The sequence below is a fragment of the Phyllostomus discolor genome, chromosome 11 (genome assembly GCF_004126475.2).
Source record: "Phyllostomus discolor isolate MPI-MPIP mPhyDis1 chromosome 11, mPhyDis1.pri.v3, whole genome shotgun sequence".
Taxonomy (NCBI): Eukaryota; Metazoa; Chordata; class Mammalia; order Chiroptera; family Phyllostomidae; genus Phyllostomus; species Phyllostomus discolor.
Genome location: NC_040913.2, coordinates 72,218,233 through 72,224,988, shown reverse-complemented (window position 1 = coordinate 72,224,988; position 6,756 = coordinate 72,218,233).

The following is a 6,756-nucleotide window of genomic DNA, read 5'->3' as shown; positions in this document are numbered from 1 at the left end:
CAGACCTCAGGGTGAGGTGTAGTAATAAGTGTGCCTTCTGTTTCTCCAAAGCTGGCACTTCGTGTGACTTGTCTTTTCTGAAGTCCTGATTTTTCTTGACACGTTTGTTTTCTTTCTCCCTTTCAGTTGATCTGTGTACACCACCGGTTTTTGACAAAAATAAGACATCTAAAACGTGATTTTATGTCCTGCATCCGTTTCCAGTGCAACTATGCCGGAACAGTCGCTGGGGCCCCCGTCCCAAGGCCTTGCGGTCTGCAGGGTCTTGTTTTTCAAACTGCAGGTCAAGACCCACATTAGGGGATGTGAATCGGGAGAGAATAGGAAAGGAGCATGCTTGTCGGAAGAAGCGGTGAGGGGAAGTACCGTTTTGAGAAATTTTATTTTGCCTGCATGTTTATATGTGCACTGGGTTGCAATTCGAAATATCTTATGTTGGAGGCCTGAAAAACTTTTTCGAGAAAAGCTTTGAAAGTTTGAAAGCCACTCACTTTAGTGGTGGGAGAGGAGGGCTGTTAAATCAGTCAAAGGTTTTATGGGAGTCAAAAATAATTTATGATTGCAATCCCCATCTTTTGCAAGTTAATCTGCAGAGTTAGAACACTTAGTAACCAACAACCGCAGTTCATAGTAACTTGAAAATCACAACTTTAGAACAGGAACATGAAGGTGCATTCAAAAAACAGGACATAGACATCCCTTTCTAATGCTCATTTGAGGGGGAAGGAAGAGGACGTTAGGAGGAGAGCACATAAAGAATAAAAGCCAGTGGAGCTAAAACTGATAGAAAAAAAAGTACCCTATAAAAAGACGAAGAAAAGCAAAATTCTTCTAGCCTTTCCCCAAACCCTTTCTCCTCTCCGAGGCAGCAGAGGGCAGGCTACTTAGGTTCCATGCCCGAGTTCTGCTTGGCCAGCGCTGCTACGGACGAAGTACCTGACTCACATTTGAAAAGCGAAACCTCCTCTGCCAGAAGCAAGAATTCTCCTTGATGACAAGTCCTCATGCTTCTCTTGTGCAGTTCCATTCTAAACGATACATGTTTGTATACGCAGTAAACGGGATTTCCTATTTAAATCTTTACAGCATTTAGGTGATTTTCTGTTACCGTTACCCCGAGCAATTACTATATTACACAACTGTCAAATGAGTACATGACTAAGTCACGAGGTGTCCACATATTGTCAGAAGTGTCATAATGTTGGAAGTTGGATCTGAGAGTTTGGGTGAAGGGAAGAAACCTAAGGAGCAAACGGGAAGGCTCGCCTCCACGTCACATGGGCAGAAACCAGAGGGTTCCAAAGGGCTGGTGCAATAATTGGTCAACTGGAATATTTGTAGAAATAACCACTCGCTTCTCTAGACCTTTGAAAGTTATTTTGGGGGCATTTTACATTTATAGGAAAGTTGCAAGGATTCTCTTGAACTTTCTTCCTTTTGTGGTTGACTCTCTACTTCTGCCCTTTCCTGTATCTTATCCCACGGTCACGGTGCCCCAAGAGGCTCTGAGAGTTTATTGAGCATTTACCATGTGCCGAGTCCCAGGTAGGTGGTAATGGGACACAGCTATCGTTGCCATTTCTTTGCCCCTCAATCTCCCTATTATTTCCAGCATTATTGCACTTGTGTGGTCTGTTGCACAAAGGGGCGGAGGGACTATGAGCACCGCACTGCTGCCCTAGAAACAGTACTACTGTGGTTATAGCTAAGTGGTGGTGCCATGTACAATGACTTTTTCAATGTGGTATTGCCTTAATATTTTTAAAGCTGCAAACTGCTATGTAATAATTCACCTTAGTGAAAGAAAAGCCCCTTTTTCTTTTCCTCACTGCATCTTCTATGCCAAGAGCCCGAGTCAGGGTCAGAAGAGAACTCTGCGTTCAAGACCTCACCTATGCATGGGGCTCTGGACATTCACTGTGTTGCCAGGGACCTCTTTTCTCAACTACAAAACACCAGGAGTTTGGCCCTGCTCTACGACTCTGTGTTCTTTCTAAAACTACATGTGTGTAGGCATGCTAACATGTTAATATTTAAAACCTGAGCTCTTTTTCAATTTCTGTTCAAATTTCCATCTTATTCCAGATATGTTCCTCCTGACAGAACTGTTCTCCTAATTCATTCGGTCTTAGTCCTACAGTGAGAAATGGCCACTTGTTAGGAATTCCTGTCTGAAGGTCCTCCATGCAATGAACATTTACCTGAGTTCTAAATGAAATCAGATCATAGGCGGAAAGAGAGAGACACATACAGAGAGACACAGAGAGACAGAGAGAAAGAAAAGAAAAAAGAGAAGAGAAAAGAAAAGGAATTATGGGGCCCTGAGTGAAAATAGAGCTGTACCTGTGTGTGTGTAACTTTGTAGCTCAGTGTTCACGGGAACACATGACCTTTTGGGGAGGAGAGGGTTTGCCTAGCTGGAGGCAAATGCCTTTGTTCTGTCTGGGAGACAATTGGAGTGAGGGGGAGGGAGGCGGGCACACCAGGAGGCAAGGGGGGCGGCATCTGTAGATTCCAGCTGGGCCCAACTCAGTTCTGTAGGTGGATGGATCAAATTCCGGGCCTGTCTGTGCTTTTGGACACTGATCTGCCGTTTTCCTAATTCTGCTGCGTTCCCACTTCTGGTCTGTGAGGTGGACCAATGCCAGTACAATGTAGTCTGACAGTTTTTCCATGTTCTCTGGAGAAGGTATCTTGTAATGTGATCTGGTCACATGTTTTTGGTCAGCAGTTATTTAGATTTATATACAATTCCATTTGTTCTAAAAAGAATTTAAGGCAATTACAGGCAGGGTGTAAAGCCATCAGTGTCACTTAAAATTTCAGTTAGGAGTGATTATGACGAAGGACTTGGGTGATCCTGCTGCGCCCGGTCACTGCCACCTGCCCCACACGACAGGCAGGGCCAAGCCAGCGGCCATGCTGTCGCCAGCACCCATGCTGTCGCCAGCACCCATGCTGTCGCCAGCACCCACTGAATCTTTCTGAAGCAGTTTAGCGAATTACTCTCCTTAAATTCCTCCCTTTTGCCTTTACCCACCTGTCACTTAATTCGACACACATTATTTGAACATCGATGACACGAGAAGCGCTAGCTTCAAGGTTGCCTGAACAAGGCCCAGTTCTTGTCCTCGAGGCGCCGTTATCCAGTTCAGAGGTCAGCAGACCACAGGCTGGCGCCACGCGGGCCAGCCACCTGTTTTCTTATGGACCTCAAGGTGAAAATGGTTTTTACGTTTTTAAATGGTCGGAAAAGTCAAAAGAATAATATTTTGTGTCATGTGAAAATTATATTAAACTCAAATTTCAGCAGTCAGAGATAACATTTCATTATAAAGCCGCATTCTTTCACTTACCTGATGATGGTGCCTTCACACCATGACAGCAGAACTGAGTGGGTGCAACAGAGGCTTTTTTTTTTAATTGAATTTCTTGGGGTGACGTTGGTTTGCAAAACCATACCACCAGTTAGTAAAACAGCATCACACACCCACCGCCCCGGGCAAAGGCTCTTTTGTGACAGAGACCTTTTGAGCCCCAGAGGCTATAGTATGAATTATCTGGTCCTCTACAAAAAAAATATTCTTAATTAAAACATTTAAAAAATGCCAGCCTGCACTTGGTTCTACTGTTCTCTGTGCTGGAGTCACCGAGTTCCTACCCTAAGGGACCTTACGCTAGAGTGAGAGGCAGTCAGTGACGGGGAGAGCCCTTAATCACACCACGGGGTATGGAGGGCTGCAGGATCGGTGATGGCGACAGCGGTCACTGACATGAGTGCTTTCTGTGCCACGCACTACTCTGAGGGCTGCATGTTCCGTTAACTGGCTTCGTCTTCACGATAACCCTCTGAGATGTTAAAAGAAGTTTTAAAAGAGGGTATGACCATGACTTTTGTACAGATATATAAAATGAACACATGCCAATGCTTCTATTAAATTAATTAATAAGAATATTTTCATAGTATCTGTTTTCTAGTTTACAGAAGTGAAAAGGAGCTCAAAAATGAAAGTAGGAGATAACAGATGAGTGACATAAACTGACACTCACTGAACTTTTTTGACAATTTCAAAGCCGTTTACAAATTTCTTTGACAGAAGTCAGTACGACATTGTGTTCATAAATTACACTTTTTTTTATAGACTGAAGATATCCTTGAGGACATTATGTGTGTTTACTTATCATTCCAGACTTTATGGATGCCTCGTATTGTTATCCCTATTTTATAGGTGAGGAATCCAGACCAAGTGAACTTGATCAAGGACCCAGGCTGGCGTGTGGCGGAGTCAGAGTTAGAATTCAGACAGGCCGGCTCTGTGTCCTCACCCTACACATGTCGTGAAGGATGCTTATCTGCAGCACACACTCCCCTGGGCAGAATTCCCAGGACACCTGCAGTTCCCATAGGGCAGTCCCTTCTCTTCTGTTAAAGGAAGCATCGGATATGGGTGGCTTAGCTATCACCCAGGGCTCCCCGGACACTTGATGCTATGGATACGATTGACTTGAATCACTGCTCCATGGCTGATGGGAAGAGCAGTGCTCGCCCCCAGATCACCAAGAATTCCACAGAGCTCTCCCTCCTTACAGTGAGCTTTGGACCTAGCTTCCTTCCGCCAGTGAATTTGTCTTCTTCACTTTGAATCTAATGTCTATTTTTACATCTCTATAGTTGCATTGATGCAAGTATATACCTTAGCATCTTCTTTTTAATCTTCACCAAAGTGATAATAATAAAGAAGTCCTGCAGATGTAGAACTATTGCAGAACAAGCTATCTCAGGAATGCGGTAACTTCAATTTGAATATTAGACATGTCTGGTAATATTTAGTACTTAATGAGTGCTTATGTGATAAGTACTACCTGTGTATTTGTATACACAGTAAACCTGTCTATAAGACATATATGGGGTCCAAAATTTTCATTCCCCCAAAATGCAGGATTGCGTATGGTGAGGTGAATGAGGTGACTGGGGTAAGCTTGTGCACCTTGCTGGCTGGTGTCCAGAGGCCCAGCTATGCTATCCGATTCCAGTCTATGGTTTGGTGCCATCTACTCTGGCTTCAATGGTGTTCGGGTCAGCTTACCATCCTGTGGTTAGCTGGCTTTCAGGAAGGTGGCAGCAGTCACAGGAACGTCCTCGGTAGACAGTGCCCGGGAGACCAGCTGGGGGAACACTGGGGATGCCTATGTCACCTTTCCCTCCACATCCTCTTCTCCCAGAGAAAATAACCTCAGCCCAGCATGACAGTGTCCATGTACTTAATGCTGCTGAGCTGTACACTTAAAATGGTTAAGATAGCAAATTTTCTGGTATGTATGTTTTGCCATACTTTTTTAAAGAAGCTTAGTCCAATCCTGGTTGAGAATGGGAGTTGGACAGAGGGTGGAAGGTAGGCCCCGTTTCACTAACATCCACATCGCTTCATTGTATGGGGTATTGTGGCAGGTTTTATAGATCACCGGTCACCTGGGTGACCGGACTCTGGGGCCCCATGTCAGTCATATCGCTCAGGCCACCCCGCCATTCCTCTCTTGGTCTGCCTTTTTCCAACAAAAACAACCACCAACAAAAAATTGCATTCCATCCTCTTTATTATGCAGAGCAATTCAATAATCCCTCCACTGGATCTGTCTTTTCAGGCTCTGTCCCATCTTTTAAAACCTAAATATGTCTTCAAGTTATTTCCTTAAACAAAAACAATTCCATCCTGCAGAAAGATGCCAGCAGAGGACTTAAAAGAAAAAATCTCAATAGTGAAAGATCTTAAATTCACTCTAATTTGTGTTTTCAAAACAGTTACTTTTCAATGTTAGTCCCCTATGTTTCAATGGTAATAAATTACTTGCAATATACTCCAGAGAGATTGAGAAGCACTGCTCTCATTTTCTGACTTGGCTCATGTGTTAGATTACAAATCAGTTTCAAGGTTCAAGAGTAGTGTTTCCACACCTGTGTCTTCACAACCAGAGCTCCTGACAAAGGCTTGTTGGACAGAGCCAACTGAAAAGAGACTTCTCCCTGCAACATTCTCCCTGGGTCGCGATATCATAGGACTTCTCTGGATTGGTCAAGTGAGTGTTTCTCCACTGCCCTCCGCAGCACTGGTGATGGCCTCTGCCAGAAGATGTGGGCCAAGTGGTGATTTGATAGGGAACAAAACCCAGGAGGAGCCGTGATTCAGCCCCCACAGCTGAAAACTTAGAATGGAACGCTTTGTTTCCTGAGCTTCCCAAGTTATCTGGTCAACCTTCTTGCCTCTTTTTTTTTTTTTAATTGTTCCTTTGCAAAAGTGAGACCCCGAAGGCCACAGCTGCTATATGACCTCAAGTGACCACCTCAGTTAATTCCTTAAATGAGTGCCTCTGTGCTTAATGGTGGAGAAAAGATTCAAGCTCAGAAAATCAAAGAAGGGACATGGCGTAAGTCCACATTCACTGGACTTCAAAATCCACAGTTTAGCCCTGAGCTAAAGTCAGCATCAGGCTAAGCAACTCAAAATGTGTGAGTGGTGATGTAAGAAAATGACTCATCAGAAACTTCCCACCATACAGCATATCGATCAAAGAAATGTCACTTTCTGCTGATTACAAAATATAATTGCCAGAGATGATGTAGTCCCCACTGCCTGATTTTAGCAAAGTGACCTGTCCAAGGCCACATGGTAATTTTATGACAGTAGTAGAACCTCCTTACGTATTCTTTCCTCTCAACCATTTTACCTTTCTTAACCTACGAAAGCAAAACAAAAGATG